Raw genomic sequence first — 17,162 nt, 5'->3', positions numbered from 1 at the left:
TGCAGTATGAATGGTACAAGTCAAAAATCCCGGGTCTAAAAACCCGGGTCTTCAACCCGGGATTTATGGAGGGGTAATTCCCGGGTCGGACCCGGGTTGCCTGCACTATGAATGGAAAAACCCGTGTTTTTCAACCCGGGTTGCACAGAAAACAAGATGATTGGCTGTCTGCCTATCAGTGAATCATGAAGAACTGTGGGGCAATGGTGAGGGGTATGTTTTATAGTACAGATCTGTGTGCAGCATATCTCACAGTGATTCAAGTACACTAAATTTGGAATATAAGTAGTATATAAAGGTCATCAACAATTAAAGGTCATTTAGCCAGTCCCTGCAGCTGTATAATGCTCATTCTTCAGCCACAGAGGTGTCACAAAGAAGAAAGCTCAATGTACATGTTAAGTTGCTGCCTCGTTTTATTACCATAGAGTAAAATTAAATTCTAAGCACCAATAGTTATTATCCCTGCACCTTTAAATCACAATATCTTGGTACACACCTTCTTACCATACCTTTTTGTAAATATTGTGCAGGAATTCAAATGATAAGTTCAGTCGCTGAGTGATGAAGAAAGGTACTTAGATCCCAAATACTATACACATTATTATATTGATTGTGTGAATCATCACTTCCCCAGATTATGAGACATATAAATGCTGTGTTCCAGCATTAACTGGTCATCTTTCAATGGCATCACCATTTTTCAGCCAATGAAAACTGCTCAGGTGATGACTCCCACAAATTGCCAGGGCACAGACTTGTGCAGTATGAATGGGGTCAAACCGGGAAATTCCCGGGTCCGAGGTGCAGTATGAACGGTGTTTCTGAGCTGGGACGCTCCGAGACCCTGCAAAAACCCGGCTTCAAAAACCCGGGATATTGCAGGGGCGGCAGTATGAAAGTGGTATTACTCTCAAAAAAACCTATTGTTTATTTTTTTTTCTAATTGTGCTTTTATTTTCTAATAAACAGGCAAGGAAATATAAAGCCTTGTATTTCACCGGGCATTTCAGTCTACCATGTTGTTGTACAGCTCTTATAATAATGATTCTTAAGTCACCCTTTAAAGTGAACCCATTGAATACACACACTGATGGCAGCCATTTGTTGTGCTGCACCGTGATTATCAGAATCAGTGACCTCATATGAGCACTCCTAGCCAATTGCATTTTAACCCACAATATAATATAAATATACTGAAAAAACAAGCGCAATAAATATTGGCGCTCAATACAGTATTAAAAATACAATCAACGTATAATGTCCACTCACACCAAACAAGACTGCCTTCCTTCAATGTGCTAGGTGATTAATCCGAACAAAGCATAGATATAGAGATAATTGGAAACAGAAGGACAACTGCACCAGAAAGTGTAGTATTTAAGGATACAAATCCAAAAATGATAAGGTAGGTGTGATTTGAAATGCGTACCAGTATTATGGTTCTTAAAGGCTCATCAAGAGATGAGATCTCATGTGTTGATGAGTCTTTATGAACCATATATCTGGTACACATTTCAAATCACACCTACTTATTTTTGGATTTTGATATAAATATAAAGATGTTTGACATGCTATTATTTTATACTAAAAATATATGTAGAACGAAGTGTGTGTACAACGTAACCGGGTGACCTGAGTAAGTGCTTGAACAGATAGGTACTTTGTATAATAGCAGACTGCCTTGTGCATTTCCATTGAGAAGTAACATGTTACAGGCTACTAATTAAACTATCAAACATGATAGTCCTTGTTCATGCAGTGTCTGTAAAATGAAACGGTTTCTTTCTGCATGTTCACTGACTCTGAGTACTACATTGTAAAGCATGTCTTTTTCTTGACATGAAGTCAATGCTGAGGGTATACACCCCCTTCTTAAGATCCTAAATTATGTGTCTGCTTATAAGCATCTATTTTTAAACTATTGCCTGTTTTAAAGTATAGCTCTTAAAGGATGCTGTTTAGGAAAAAAAAGGTTTATATTCTATGGTTTGTAAAAGATATTTGTCCTGTAACCAATGTTGCAAAAATAGAACAAGTTAAATTTTTTATCCGTATTGGTTTTTGAAGCAGTGTCTGTATAGATTGGTGCAATTATATTGTGCGTTTGTGCAATATGTTATATATATATAGTACACAAAATAGATATCTATACATTTGTTAACTTTTCCTCACCATATACACCAATCAGCCACAACATTAAAACCACCTGCCTAATATTGTGTAGGTCCCCCGCGTGCCACCAAAACAACTCTGACCCGTCAAGGTATGGACTCCACAAGACCTGCAGGTGTCCTGTGATATTTGGCACCAAGACTATAGAAACAGATCCGTTAAGTCCTGTAAGTAGGTGGGGCTCCATGGCTCTGACTTGTTTTTCCAGCATATCCCACAGATGCTCCATTGGATTGAGATCTGGGGATTTTGGAGGCCAAGTCAACATCTTGAACTCTTCGTCATATTCCTCAAACCGGTCCTGAACATTTTTTGTATTGTGGCAGGGCACATGATCCTGCTGAAAGAGGCCACGCCATCAGGGAATACTGTTGCCATGAAGAGGTGTACTTGGTCTTCAACAATGTTTAGGTAGGTGGTATATGTCAAGTTATATCCACATGAATGCCAGGACCCAAGGTTTCTCAGCAGAACATTGCCCAGAGCATCACAGTGCCTCTGCCGGCTTGCCTTATTTCCATAGTGCATCTGGTGCCATGTCTTCCCCAGCCAAATGATGCACACGAAACAGGCCGTCCACATGATGTAAATGAAAACGTGATTCATCAGACTAGGTCACCACCTTTCATTGCTTCTTCCATTGTTTGTGGCATTCAGGGGCCCATTGTCGGTGCTTTCGTTTGTAGACAAGAATCGGTATGGGCACTGTGACCAGTCTGCATCTACACAGCACCATAGGCAATGAACTGTGTGTTCTGACACCTTTCTATCATAGCCATCATTAACTTTTTTAGCTTTTCCACAAAGAGCTACTGTAGCACAGATGGGCTAGCATTGGCATCAATGAGCCTTGGGCACCCATGACCCTGTTGTCTTTCCTTGGACCACTTTTGATAGGTACTAACCACTGAATACCACTCCACAAGATCTGCTGTTTTGGAGATGCTCTTACCCAGTCCTCTAGCCATAACAATTTGGCCCTTGTCAAAGTCACTCAGATCTTTACGCTTGGCCATTTTTCCTGCTTCCAACACATCACCTTCAAGAACTGACTGTTCACTTACTGCCTAATATGTTCTATCCCTTGATAGATGCCATTGTAACAACATAATTAATGTTATTCATTTCACTAGTCAGTGCTTTTAATGTTGTGGCCGATCAGTGTATATGTTTACGTCTCAGCATGGGGGACTTACACCATGAAACATGGGCTGTGACCACATGATGGCTGGTTGTATTTTATATAGGCAAAATTAATTCTATTTCCAAAATACCACTTACAATCAGTGTAATAAGTGATCACCACGTGTTCATGAATAGTATGATGAAGGGCAGCTCATAAGTCCAATAAAGCTGTCTGTCACGCAGGGAAGGAGAGGAAATGAAGTACATATATAGAAAAATAGGGATAAGCGCTCAAATCCAATATAACAAACGCTCTGTCACGAGCAGCATGTAGAGAGACTCCCCCAAGTACTCAATCTACCATCCAATAATTCAATTCTACGGCGCTCAAATGCCAAATCCTGCAACACATAACATAACTCCAGTTGTTAAAGACAATATGAAAATAACAAGTCTATATAGGTAAGCTGTGTCTGCACATATAGTGTAATACGTGACCTCAGACCGCTCTGTTTTCGATCGTCTGGCGTTCTTTTCAAAATGTTACTAAGTATTATACATTTAAAAGTACCGTAATAAGTGCAGTCTTGTTGACAACGTAATAATCTGGGTGGATATGGTCCTCCAAAGATTGCAGGCTTGTGCACAAGTGATGTTATACCAGAGGATCAATTGTGCCCTCCTGGGGATCGTGTGAACCGCCCGATATGGAGCGCCTAGCGGGACTCTGTTTCATGCGATATGACACGTCTGAAAAGGTTCTGGATGTTTAAGTAGATGTGGAACTTGTAGCAGAGTGTTGATTAGTCTCAGTCACCGACCGTGCCCTCAGATCCGTGTATCGGCACCCAGAAAGACCAGAACAACGCGTTTCGTTCCCCTGTGGAGCTTTATCAAGAGTACTCTTGATAAAATTCCACAGGGGAACGAAATGCGTTGAGGAGACAATTATGAACATTTGGACATTTACTGAAGTGTAAGTACTGATGTACTTTTGTATGGCACAATAAAGTTTGTTGATATTTATTGATTGTTCTGGTCTTTCTGGGTGCCGATACACGGATCTGAGGGCACGGTCGGTGACTGAGACTAATCAACACTCTGCTACAAGTTCCACATCTACTTAAACATCCAGAACCTTTTCAGACGTGTCATATCGCAGGAAACAGAGTCCCGCTAGGCGCTCCATATCGGGCGGTTCACACGATCCCCGGGAGGGCACAATTGATCATCTGGTATAACATCACTTGTGCACAAGCCTGCAATCTTTGGTGGACCGTATCCACCCAGATTATTACGTTGTCAACAAGACTGCACTTATTACGGTACTTTTAAATGTATAATACTTAGTAACATTTTGAAAAGAACGCCAGACGATCTAAAACAGAGCAGTCTGAGGTCACGTATTATACTATATGTGCACACACAGCTTACCTATATAGACTTGTTATTTCCATATTGTCTTTAACAACTGGAGTTATGTTGTGTGTTCCAGGATTTGGCATTTGAGCGCTGTAGAATTGAATTATTGGATGGAGAGGAAATGAGTATCAGCTCAACTAATACACTTGTTACTTGACCTCTGTTTGGTATCTGTAGATTTGTAAATTTGTACTGGATTTATTAATGATAAAATTGGGTCTGTGTAACTCTCCCCAGAAAAGATATATTACATTTTAGCATTGGGGATTAAACAGGGAAGATGTAAATTGTGGTTGTAAAGTGCTAAATGCCTCTCCTGGAGACCAACCCCTGTAGGTGAAAAAAGTATTTTTAAAGTATCAGACCACTTACAAGATATTGTAAGACATTTTGGAAAATTAATAAACATTGATGAGCTGTCCATTTTCCAAGCCAATTACCCTTGGCGCAGATTTTTCAACTCATGTTTAAGTTTATATTGTGAAACGTCCTCCCTTTTATTGTACATATTTTGCTATGTCATCTTTTATTAATTGTTTTTGTAATCTGTAAGCATTGTAGCTTTTATCATATATTAAATCTAAAATGTAATAAGTGCGGTCTATTGAACTGAGATGATACCATTAAGGACTATGTGCCTTTGGATGTATGTTTATATAAAATTGAAATACTGTCATTAATACTGTAGGTATTTGGATACTTATATGTTATGTATAAGGTGATAGTATTTGAAACTGCTGAATTCTGTTGTTGGTGCTAATAGATAGGAGGGTTAGGGGAGTACTAGAGGTGACTTTGTGGGTTGGGGAGCTTCCCTTGCTTAAAGGGTCGCGGTCTCCCTCTTCTTTTTTTTTCAGTGCATATAGGTATCTCCATAAGTACGGGGAGATAGGTGTGTGCATTGTCTAAGGAGATGTGGGATAGTTATAAGGGGATCCAGGTATGTCTGAGTTGGGGGTGGATATACGGGGAGGGGGGTTGTTTGAATAGGGTAGGGAGGGATGAGTTCTTACAATACAGTGACGAGTATGGTACTTTATCTTTATACAAATGCTTTCGGATGTTGAGACTGTCTATCTTGGTAAATGCTAATGTGGCTGGTTGGTGGCTGGGTGTCTGCCTGGGCTGGAAGGGGTTGACGGTTATGGTAAGATGCTTCATGTGTATTCCCTTGTGCTATGGCGACTGGGAAGGTGAATAAGGGGTCTATAAAAATCCTGACCTGGAATGTACGTGGTCTAAACGATAAAATTAAACGGTCTTTGGTCATATCCCAATTGAAAAAGTATGAGGCAGATGTTATATGTTTAACTGAAACTCATTTAGTGGGAGGTAAAGTGTTGGCCCTTAAGAAACTGTGGGTTGGATGGGCATATCATGCTACTCATACGGGCCATTCTAGAGGGGTATCTCTCCTTATACGAAAGAAAGTAAATTTTATTCTGGAAGTGGTGGAGTCGGATCCATTAGGTCGATATGTTTTTGTAAGGGGCTGCTTCGATTCCAAACGTATAAACCTGCTATCAGTCTATGTCCCCCCTCCCTATAGTGGTGAGGTCCTAAAAAAGTGCAGTGATTTTATTTCTCTGTCTCCTGATACTCCAGTGATCTGCTGTGGGGATTTCAATAATGTGTTGGATTCTAATGTTGACAGGTGGAGGGAGGTGGGGGACAATACACATGCTAAGAGATCAAAGTTTGCTGATTTGGTGGCAGAAATGGGTTTGGTGGATGTGTGGCGTCTGAGGCATCCGGCAGAGGTTTGTTTCTCATGTTTCTCCACTTCATATAACGCCTTCTCCCGAATTGATCTAGGACTTGTATCGGGGGAACTGCTGCCGGCTGTCTCTGGTGTCGCATATTTGCCAAGAGGAATTTCAGATCACTCTCCATTGATATTAACAGTTGAACTTAAAGTTTCTCGAGGTCAAGCATTTTGGAGGCTTAACCCCTTTTGGTTGACATTATTACAGGATGGCAATATTTTAGAGTCCCAATGGGAGGAGTACTTTGCTACCAATGTGGATACAGCAGCCCTGTCTGTCGTTTGGGATTCCTTTAAGGCGTTTTTAAGAGGCTCTTTAATTAGAAGCATCAACTGTTTCAAGAGAGAATCTAGGTTGAAAGGCGATAGATTGGAAAAAGAGGTTGTGCGGTTGGAGGAAGTATATCTCTCCTCATGCGGTTTCTGATAGGATAGCTTGGTTAACAGTACAGAGAGAGTGGTCGGATTATTTGCTAGATAAATCAAGGCGTAAGTTGTTATTTGCTAAACATACACAATACTTTGAAGCGGATAAGTGTGGTAGGTTTTTAGCTTATTTAGCTAGGTCTGAAAGGGCGGCGACTGTAGTGGCGGGGATTACTGATACTTTGGGTGTCGTACATACCGTGACTGAAGAGATTAGTGATGTTTTCTATACGTATTTCAAAGAGGCTTATACGTCAAGAGCTGAGTACTCAGACTCTGATTTAGATATGTTTCTGGCGGCTGTTTCCATACCCGAACTGAGTATAGATGGTAGAGAAAGTTTGGAATTGTCAATTTCTGATGAGGAGATTGTAGCTGCAATATCATCGTTCCCAAATGGTAGGGCTTCGGGCATAGATCGGATACCCATAGAGCTGTATAAAAAACATCTGGGGTTTTTTGTGCCTCGCCTGAAGGACATGTTTACAAGTTTTAGAGATCAGGGGTGTGTGTCTCCGTCTATGTCTGAAGCCATTATAGTTCTTATCCCTAAAACGGGAAAGGATCCCTTGTTTCCAGAATCATACAGACCGATATCGTTACTGGCAACGGATATTAAGATTTTAGCAAAAATTTTGGCGACACGGTTGAACCGGGTGATTAGTGAGATAGTGCATCCTGATCAAACCGGTTTTATGCCAGGAAAATCTACGGCCATAAATCTGCGAAGGCTTTTTTGTCATTTACAGTTGCCCCATCCTGCGGAGGAGGAGGCGGTGGTGGTGTCATTGGATGCTGCTAGGGCCTTTGACTCTGTGGAGTGGAGGTACCTGTGGGCGGTGCTTTTGAAATTTGGGTTTGGACCGTTTTTTATTCAGTGGATTAGACTTTTGTATTCTTGTCCTACAGCTAGAGTCTGTGTAAATGGCTTTATGTCCCGCCAGTTTGTTATGGGCAGAGGTACCAGACAGGGATGTCCCCTGTCCCCTGCTCTGTTTGCCCTTGCCATAGAGCCATTGGCATGTGTGGTAAGAATGCAGCCAGATATCACTGGTTTAAAGATGGGCTGCAGGACGGACAAGATTGCCCTTTATGCAGATGATATGCTACTTTTTTTGTCATATCCTGATAAATCGTTGCCAAATCTACTCAATGTGGTCTCGGTGTTCGGTAGATACTCGGGACTTTTGATTAACTGGGATAAATCTAGCGTAACTCCGATCAGGGGAACCTGCCCTACGGGCCAAGTTCTGCAGACTTCTCTTAAATGGACTCCGGTATTTAAATATCTTGGTATCTGGATTTCTAATGATATGGGTCAGTATATTCAGCGTAATGTTCAACCTCAGATTGATTATCTTAAGAGCCGAGTTGGGGTGTGGAAGCAGCTGCCACTGTCGGTCACAGGTAGAATTAATCTGGTCAAAATGATAGTTCAACCAAAGTTTCTGTATGTTTTGCAGCAGTCGCCGGTCTATATCCCCCATAGTACATTCCGTTACATAGAACGTCTTATGGCCTCTTTGGTATGGGCAGGCAGGAGGGCAAAAGTTAAACTCACTACTTTATATCGTTCTCGAGGATCGGGGGGCTTGGCTTTGCCGAATCTACGGCTTTATTATTTTTCCTCCCAGTTAGCACATATTGAAATTTGGTTTAGGTCAAGGCTGGGTCTAGACTTGCATGATTTTTTGGTTTCTGAGACAGGATCTAGTCATACACGTGTGCAGTTTCTTCTGGCCGGAAGAAAAGTTGGGAGGGACCCCCCTTTATTAATACAGGCCATGAAGGTTTGGAGATTGTCGTCCCAGATTGGAGGGGGATTGGATCTAGATCCATGCACTCCACTATGGGACAATTTGGACTTTGGAGAACTGATTAGGATGGAGGGGGCTGGAGCTTGGCGGAACTACAATATAACACACATTGGACAATTGTATGAGAACGGTATATTATATTCATTTGAGCAACTTCAGACACTACATGAACTACCTAGGGGTTACTTTTATAGATATTTGCAATTAAGACATGCTCTGGCCTCGCAGTTTCGGGAAGCTACTCCGAGCTTTAACGCAGATTCCTTAAGGGTGCAACTGTCAAGATTGGGCCAGAGGCGGAAAATCTCTTTTCTGTACTCAATTTTGGTGGAAGGATCTGGCGAAGGGGGCTTGCCGGAGCTGCGATGCAGGTGGGAGGGGGATCTGGGGCGTCTTAGTGATAAGGCATGGGGTATGGTGTTATGTAGCCCAAAGGAGGTCATCACATCAGTAAGATTTCGCCAAGTTCAATTTTTTCTGTTACACAGAGCATATCTCACCCCTCTTCGGCTTTCTAAGTTCAGTGGTGGTCAGAAAGTGTTGTGTCCCAAATGTAGGAGCGAGGAGGGGGGCTTCTGGCATATGCTTTGGGAGTGTCCGCTGGTTTCATCCTTTTGGGGAGAAGTGGAGGACTGTATTAAAAGATTGGAGGTGGGAGTGATTGCCCTGAGTCCAAGGCTCTGTATATTCGGTTTAGGCCTGAACAAAAAAACTCGTAGACTCATTAGATTGCTTATCAATACGTTACTCATGCTGGCAAAGGTAGTGATAGCTAGGAAATGGATGGCACCAGAAGCTCCAACATTGAATAGCTGGATTGAACTTGTTAACGATACAGTTGGCCATGAAAGGTTCATGTATACCAGCAGGAATTTGGTGGATAAGTATGAAAGAATATGGTATAGATGGAGGATATCCCCGTATGTCACGGAGGGATTGAGGGAAGTGGAACTCTCCTGATTGAAGCTTGGGACAGACATCCAGCCACCTATTATGTTATTAAGATCAATGACTGTATCTTGTATTACCAAAGCTGTACCATTATCTCACTATATCTGGGGGGAAAAAAAAAAAAAAAAAAAAATGTTTATATCCTTACTTGGAAATGTGAATGTTAATGTTTTTTGTTTTTCTAACTGCATGGTGTATAAATACTTGACAATGCTTGTAACACTGTATGGGGTATAGTTGGGGGGATAGCCTACTGTGTTGGGCTTTTTTGTTGTTTAAAGGAAAAAATACAATAAAATTTTACCTGATTAAAAAAAAAATGTAATAAGTGCTGTCCTTATTGTTCTAAATGCTGCCTGTTTAGAAAAGGTTGATTGCTTGGCTGTGTTAACCTGTGAAACACCAGTATGAGAAGTGTGTTTTTTTTTGTTTTTTTTTTTATCAGAACACAGAGTAGGCGTAATTGGGTAATTAAATCATAGGTGTTCTACGGGCCTTATATGTAGATGGTGGCAGATGGAGAGGTGTTGAAGTGTGTGTTGGGGAAGGGACCAGATAGATCTGTAGCCTAAGGTATAGGTGAGTGCGAGATTGAGACTGGAATCTTGTGTGTTCCCTTACAGTAAACTTCCAAGTCAGGAGGGAAAGGTAGTCAGGAGCAGTTTCCTCACAAAATAGAGGTGATATTTTGTTTGACTGTTTGATTATTTGATAAGTTATATAATCAGGGAGCTGTCAGAGGTGGGTCTCACTGACAATGTAATATTCAATTCTAAAAACATTGTTGCTAATTTCCTATCCTTTAACATACCTACTCTCATACTTGGTGAATTCAACTTTCCAGTTGAGAACCATACTGTCTCTGCTACCACAAAACATATGTTGAATATTCCCTCCTTTCAGTGAACTTCATCTCCCACCTACTGTGATGGACACTCCCTTGACCACCTCCTCTTCTCCAATCCATACGCACCCAGGAACACAAATTATTTTGACCCAACCCCCTTCACTAAAACTACTCATCCCTCCAATCACTACACTGCCCTCATCTCATTTCCTATTTATAGGACAACACTCTCACTTCAGCCCAAGACAGTGCAGCTCCAGCCACCACATACAGTCTGCAATGATCCAAACCTCAACCATGGCACACCAAAGAGACCCGCTATCTGCAAAAGAGCTCCCTCGCTGCTTGGAACCATTGGACGAAATCTTACTCGATAACAGGCCCCCTCCTCTACAATTTCCTCCTTAAATCTTGCAGCACTGCCCTTTCTCTTGCTAAGCAAACCTACTTCACTTCTCTTAATATCAACCCAGTCTTCTAACCCCCGATGCCTCTTTGTCACACACCACTCTCAGCCCATCATCCCTTCCTCCCTCACAGTTCATGCCTTTGCTACCTACTTCAAAGATAAAATCAACACCATTTGACAAGATGTCTTGTTATGCCAGATCCAAAACACTGCACCCAACTTTTCCTACACTTTTCAAATCCACCTCCGTTCATTTGCCATAGTAACCGAATATGAAATATCTGCGCTCATTTCATCATGTCACTCTACAACCTGTCCACTCAATCCTATGCTCTCCCAACTCCTCCACTCCTTCCCCATTTAATGTCTGCCTTCAGCTCAACTATTCAACCTCTCTCCCTGCACTGGCACATTCCCATCCTCCTTTCCCAATTCTCTGCAACCAGGCTTGCACCAACTACATTCCACTGAGAATGCTCACGTACAAGTGATCATTGATCTACTTACAGCAAAGTCACTACTCCATACTAATCCACTATGACCTCTCTTTCCGTCAACACCAGTGATGCATGGTCTTCGTAATACATTTCTTTCCTGGTTCACTTCCTACCTATCCAACCACTCTATCAGTGTCTCGACCTCTAGCACGTCCCCCTCCCCATTCCTCTCACTATCTGTTGGGGCCCTACAAGACCCTGCATTTCCCATTGTATATCTCTTCTCTTGGTAAACTAATGTGCTTGTTTGGCCTCCTGTACTACTTTTATGCTGACCATACCCAAGTCTACCTGTTCTATACTCTCCTCCCAACCTTCAAATCTTTATAAGCTTTTTGAAAACACACCCCTTTATTAGAGCTTACCCTACCCCCACCTGTACTACTCACACTGATAGATACTCAAAACTGTCCCAATCCCCACTCTGAGCCACACTCCTCTTGTCTCATCTATGCATTTATCCTATTACATTGTAAGCTCTCTCATGAGTCAGACCCTCCCTACCCTTGTTTTCATGTTTGAAATTTCTTTTTCTACATTGTATGTCTCTATTGTATGTGTGCCTAATTTTTCGGGTGTCTGTTGCTGCAGAGCGGCGGTAACATGATTACAACAAATCCGACACCGAGCACACCTACAAATAAAATACGAATTGAGCAAAAACTGATTTAAATATAAACAGACTTGCCTGAAAACCGACGGAACCAGCATGCTGACGGCAAGTTATTCCGAATGCACAGCTGTTCGGCAGTACAGTTTGACGTCAACGCAACCTGTATTAATGTTAATTTCAAGCGGCAATGTCGGGTTAAGTGTTTAAACACTTAACCTGCGGCGTCCCGACATTGCAGCTTTAAATTAACATTAATACAGGTTGCGTTGACGTCAAACTGTACTGCCGAACAGCTGTGCATTCGAAATAACTTGCTCTCGGCATGCTGGTCCCATCGGTGATCTGCAGCGACGGCTTTTAGGTAAGTCTGTTTATATTTAAATCCGTTTTTGCTCAATTCGGATTTTATTTGTAGGTGTCCTCAGTGTCGGATTTTTCATTATCGTTCAAGCGTATTCAACCCCTGCAGAGCACTGTGGTGCTTTACAAATCATTGAAAATAATAATGACATTGCTGATCGAGGAAATCAGCAATTGGTGTTAAAATATGTGTTTGTGTGTTTTTTCTCTTTTTGCAGCCACAGAAATCTCGGAAAATATTATCCTTTTGTTTATGGATATTCTATCCCTAAAATTTTTATTCCATATGCAATTTATGAATAAGACTAATTCCCATCTGTTTATTAGTGCATAATGTTGTACTTACAGGTGTTTTATCTGTAAGACAAGAAAATTATTGTGTCCCTAGCACTTTGAAAGCTTTGTACTATTAAATGTTTGAATGTTTTTCTTTCCTTTTCTAATTGTGCTCTTGTATCCTTACAAAGTCCATATCCTGATTCCTAGACCCGGATGTTAAAATGGGTGTAACCTGCTTATATTTTATTACTGCTGCTGACCTGACAGGCTGATCCTGTATAATATTCCAAAGTTGTTATTCTTACACTCCAGCATTTTTATAATTATAATGTGTCTCGCATTCACCCCCCAGTAGCGAATGCAGGATTGTCACAGGGTTTTCTTTTGCACCTTGTATATAATATATTTGTTCCCATAATTTAGAGCACCATGCATTAAATACAGTAAATTACCTATGTCTTTCCTCACACTGCCCTGGGCATTCTCTTCCTCGTTAAGTTGTTTGACAGAAACTGTTTGGAGACACACTGAGAGTATGATATTACCGGTTAGCAGCAATTATTTTACTTTTTCTTCAGATAACAGGTTTCTGGATGATATATATAATAGGAGTAGAGTTTTAATTCAATATCTGATAGAGACAGGGGTTTCCTCAGCTGTTGTTTGTTTGTCTGAGTACGCTACTCCCTGTAATTTTAACCATACAATATGTGTGCAATTAGTTGGTAGTGCACAAGCCGACTTTACTTTAAAATGAGTTTAGTACAGAGTTGTACATGCCTTGTGCTGGCTGTGGGCCTCTCTGGATGCCTTCCAGTCTTATCTTGAAAGTTGGCAGCTGTGTCTGACACCGGCTAGCACTCTAGTAATTGGCGCTGAGCAGTGTTTGTGTTTTATGCAGTAGGAGAGTGCCAGGATCTGACCCACAAGAAATTTAATTTGAAAAGAATAGAATATAGCTACACTAAAGTCTTGTCCTTGGCCATCATTTTGAAAGCACTATCTTTCGTAGATGAAGATAGCCAATTTGAATCTGTCTTCTAAACTGAGTAGGCCTTGTCAGAAAAAGCCAGGTTCTACTTACCCTACAGTTTTTTTTTTTTCTTTGTTTGCCTGTCTTCTGACATCATGTGATATACTTAGATTTATGGGGTAATGTATGCTCTGCTGTAAATTATAGCTATATTTGACCATGAGGAGTTATGTTACCATATAAAAACACAAGGCAGAAATGTAAGATGATTTCTAATGTACAGTATGTCATAATATGCAGAAGGGGGGACATTATATTTTATAATAGACAAGTTCTTCTAATGAATACTGAACTGATGACCTCATAACTCTCTAATTATAAGCAATTATGTACTCATTGGTAATGCAGAAATATTTTTTTATGTATTCTAACAGATGTTTATAAGCCTATTAACATCACTTGTGTATTCTAATATTAAGGATTTTAATGTGCTGTAGTAAAATGGCACATTATGATTTGTGTTATGTATTGGGATGTACAGAGAAGCTGAAATTAAAAGACTTTGTCAAAGGCTGTAAAAACAACAAATAGCAAATATTAAAAAACAAAAACAAAACATAGGACCAATGTAATGATTGTACGCTCCTCTGAGCAGGTCCATCTCTCCTCCTGTTTCCACCACTTCTAACTCTGCTCTCCAGCTACTTTGCCCTCCTCCTCGAGGGCCCTCCTCCCCCCTCTGGGGGTCTCCCTGTCTTCCGCGCCCTCCTTTTGGGCCCCGTCATTTGTGGATACTCCACCCTCCCGCCCTCACTAGCTGTGCATTGAGCTTACTCAGTTACTGTGCTTTATGTTCACTGTACTGTGCTGTCTCACCTTGTATTGTAATTCGTTTTTGTCCCTGTACGGCACCACGGACACCTTGTGGCGCCCTATAAATAAAAATTAATAATAATAATAATATAGGTGTTTTGTTTTTTTTTATTTGTTTTTTTTTTTGTTCTGCTTTTACTTTTTACCAGGTAGAGCTGCTTGCAGAAATTGTTACATTGAACTGAAAGTGCATATGCTTCTATAAACAATATGAAAGTAGGTCTGCACATAAGCCCATTCATAATATAGCTAAGTGAATTTCACTGTAATGACTCTACTGACATCTTGCACCTTCTGCAGCTCTGCTTGCTGCTATGGCTAAGATTGTGGGCACCCCTTCTAATTAGAGAGTTTGGCCATTTCAGTTACACCCATTGCTAACAGGTGCATAAAAGCAAGCATACAGCCAGGCAATCTACATGGTTATTGGCATCAGAATGGGTCATACTGAAGGGCCCAATGACTTTGTCGGAAAGGTGACATCACTTGACAGTGCCTTGCCAATCAGTTTCTCAAATTTCTGTCCTGCTAGAACTCCCCCTGCTGTTCTTGTGAAACATTTAGAAGCAGCAGCAGCTCAGTTTCAACATGATTGTCCACACAAGCTCACAGAACGGGATTGCCGAGTGCTAAAGAGCGTAAAAGTAGTCTGTCCTTGATTGCAATACTCACTGCCGAGTTCCATACCGCCTCTGGAAGCAGCATCTGCACAAGAACTGTTAGTCGGGAGCAGGGCCGGACTGGCCATCTGGCACTTCTGGCAAATGCCAGAAGGGCCGATGGCTATATGGGCCGGCCCAACTCCCCCTGTCTTCTTGGTGGCTGGAGGAACCAGCCACCTCTGCTGCGCGCTCCCCAGCTCCCTCCCCCGTTATGCTGTGCAGCCAGTTACACTGGTGAGTTTCCTGTCCTTTTTAATTAGTTTTTTTTTTTTTACTGAAGACGGGGGGGGGGGGGGTGCCGCGATTCTCGGGGGGGGGGGGGGGGTCGCGGGGGTGCCGCGATTTTCGGGGGGGGTGCCGCGATTTTCGGGCGGGGGTGCCCGCGATTTTCAGGTGGTGAGAGCCAGGGAGTGCTGGGAAAGGGGGTGAGAGCCAGGGAGTGCTGGGAAAGGGGGTGAGAGCCAGGGGGTGCTGGGAAAGGGGGTGAGAGCTAGGGGGTGCTTGGAGAGGGGGTGAGAGAGCCGGAGGGGGTGCTGGGAAAGGGGATGAGAGCCAGGGGGTGCTGGGAGAGGGGGTGAGAGAGCCGAAGGGGGTGCTGGGAAAGGAGGTGAGAGAGCCGAAGGGGGTGCTGGGAAAGGGGGTGAGAGAGCCGAAGGGGGTGCTGGGAAAGGGGGTGAGAGAGCCGAAGGGGGTGCTGGGAAAGGGGGTGAGAGCCAGGGGGTGCTGGGAGAGGGGGTGAGAGAGCCGAAGGGGGTGCTGGGAGAGGGGGTGAGAGAGCCGAAGGGGGTGCTGGGAAAGGGGGTGAGAGAGCGGAAGGGGGTGCTGGGAAAGGGGTTGAGAGCCAGGGGGTGCTGGGAGAGGGGGTGAGAGCCGAAGGGGGTGCTGGGAGAGGGGGTGAGAGAGCCAGGGGGTGCTGGGAGAGGGGGTGAGAGCCGAAGGGGGTGAGAGAGCGGAAGGGGGTGCTGGGAAAGGGGGTGCTGGGAGAGGGGATGAGAGAGCCAGGGGGTGCTGGGAGAGGGGGTGTGAGAGCCGAAGGGGGTGAGAGAGCGGAAGGGGGTGCTGGGAAAGGGGGTGAGAGAGCTGAAGGGGGTGCTGGGAGAGGGGGTGAGAGAGCTGAAGGGGGTGCTGGGAGAGGGGGTGAGAGAGCGGAAGGGGGTGCTGGGAAAAAGGGTGAGAGCCAGGGGGTGCTGGGAGAGGGGGTGAGAGAGCCGGAGGGGGTGCTGGGAAAGGGGATGAGAGCCAGGGGGTGCTGGGAGAGGGGGTGAGAGAGCCGAAGGGGGTGCTGGGAAAGGAGGTGAGAGAGCCGAAGGGGGTGCTGGGAAAGGGGGTGAGAGAGCCGAAGGGGGTGCTGGGAAAGGGGGTGAGAGCCAGGGGGTGCTGGGAGAGGGGGTGAGAGAGCCGAAGGGGGTGCTGGGAAAGGGGGTGAGAGAGCGGAAGGGGGTGCTGGGAAAGGGGTTGAGAGCCAGGGGGTGCTGGGAGAGGGGGTGAGAGAGCCGAAGGGGGTGCTGGGAGAGGGGGTGAGAGAGCCGAAGGGGGTGCTGGGAGAGGGGGTGAGAGCCGAAGGGGGTGAGAGAGCGGAAGGGGGTGCTGGGAAAGGGGGTGCTGGGAGAGAGGGTGAGAGAGCCAGGGGGTGCTGGGAGAGGGGGTGTGAGAGCCGAAGGGGGTGAGAGAGCGGAAGGGGGTGCTGGGAGAGGGGGTGAGAGAGCTGAAGGGGGTGCTGGGAGAGGGGGTGAGAGAGCGGAAGGGGGTGCTGGGAAAAAGGGTGAGAGCCAGGGGGTGCTGGGAGAGGGGGTGAGAGAGCCGAAGGGGTGCTGGGAAAGGAGGTGAGAGAGCCGAAGGGGGTGAGAGAGCCAGGGTGGTAGGGGGTGCAGGAAGAGGAGTGAGAGAGCCGGGGGGTAGAGGGTGCAGGAAGACGTGTGAAAGAGCCAGGGGAGTAGGTGGTACAGGAAGATGTGTGAGAGCCAGCGG

The 17,162-nt window shown here is 44.0% G+C and overlaps 1 protein-coding gene across 2 annotated transcripts in view; it reads left to right on the top strand.

Annotated features, from left to right (window-relative positions):
• The window catches only part of STXBP6 (syntaxin binding protein 6), a 57,137-nt gene that overhangs the window by 16,733 nt on the left and 23,242 nt on the right, over positions 1–17,162 (top strand). The window lies entirely within an intron of this gene.

Source organism: Mixophyes fleayi, chromosome 12 (assembly GCF_038048845.1).
Source record: "Mixophyes fleayi isolate aMixFle1 chromosome 12, aMixFle1.hap1, whole genome shotgun sequence".
Taxonomy (NCBI): Eukaryota; Metazoa; Chordata; class Amphibia; order Anura; family Limnodynastidae; genus Mixophyes; species Mixophyes fleayi.
The sequence above is the reverse complement of the archived record's forward strand: the minus strand, read 5'-3'. Positions and strand labels throughout refer to the sequence as shown.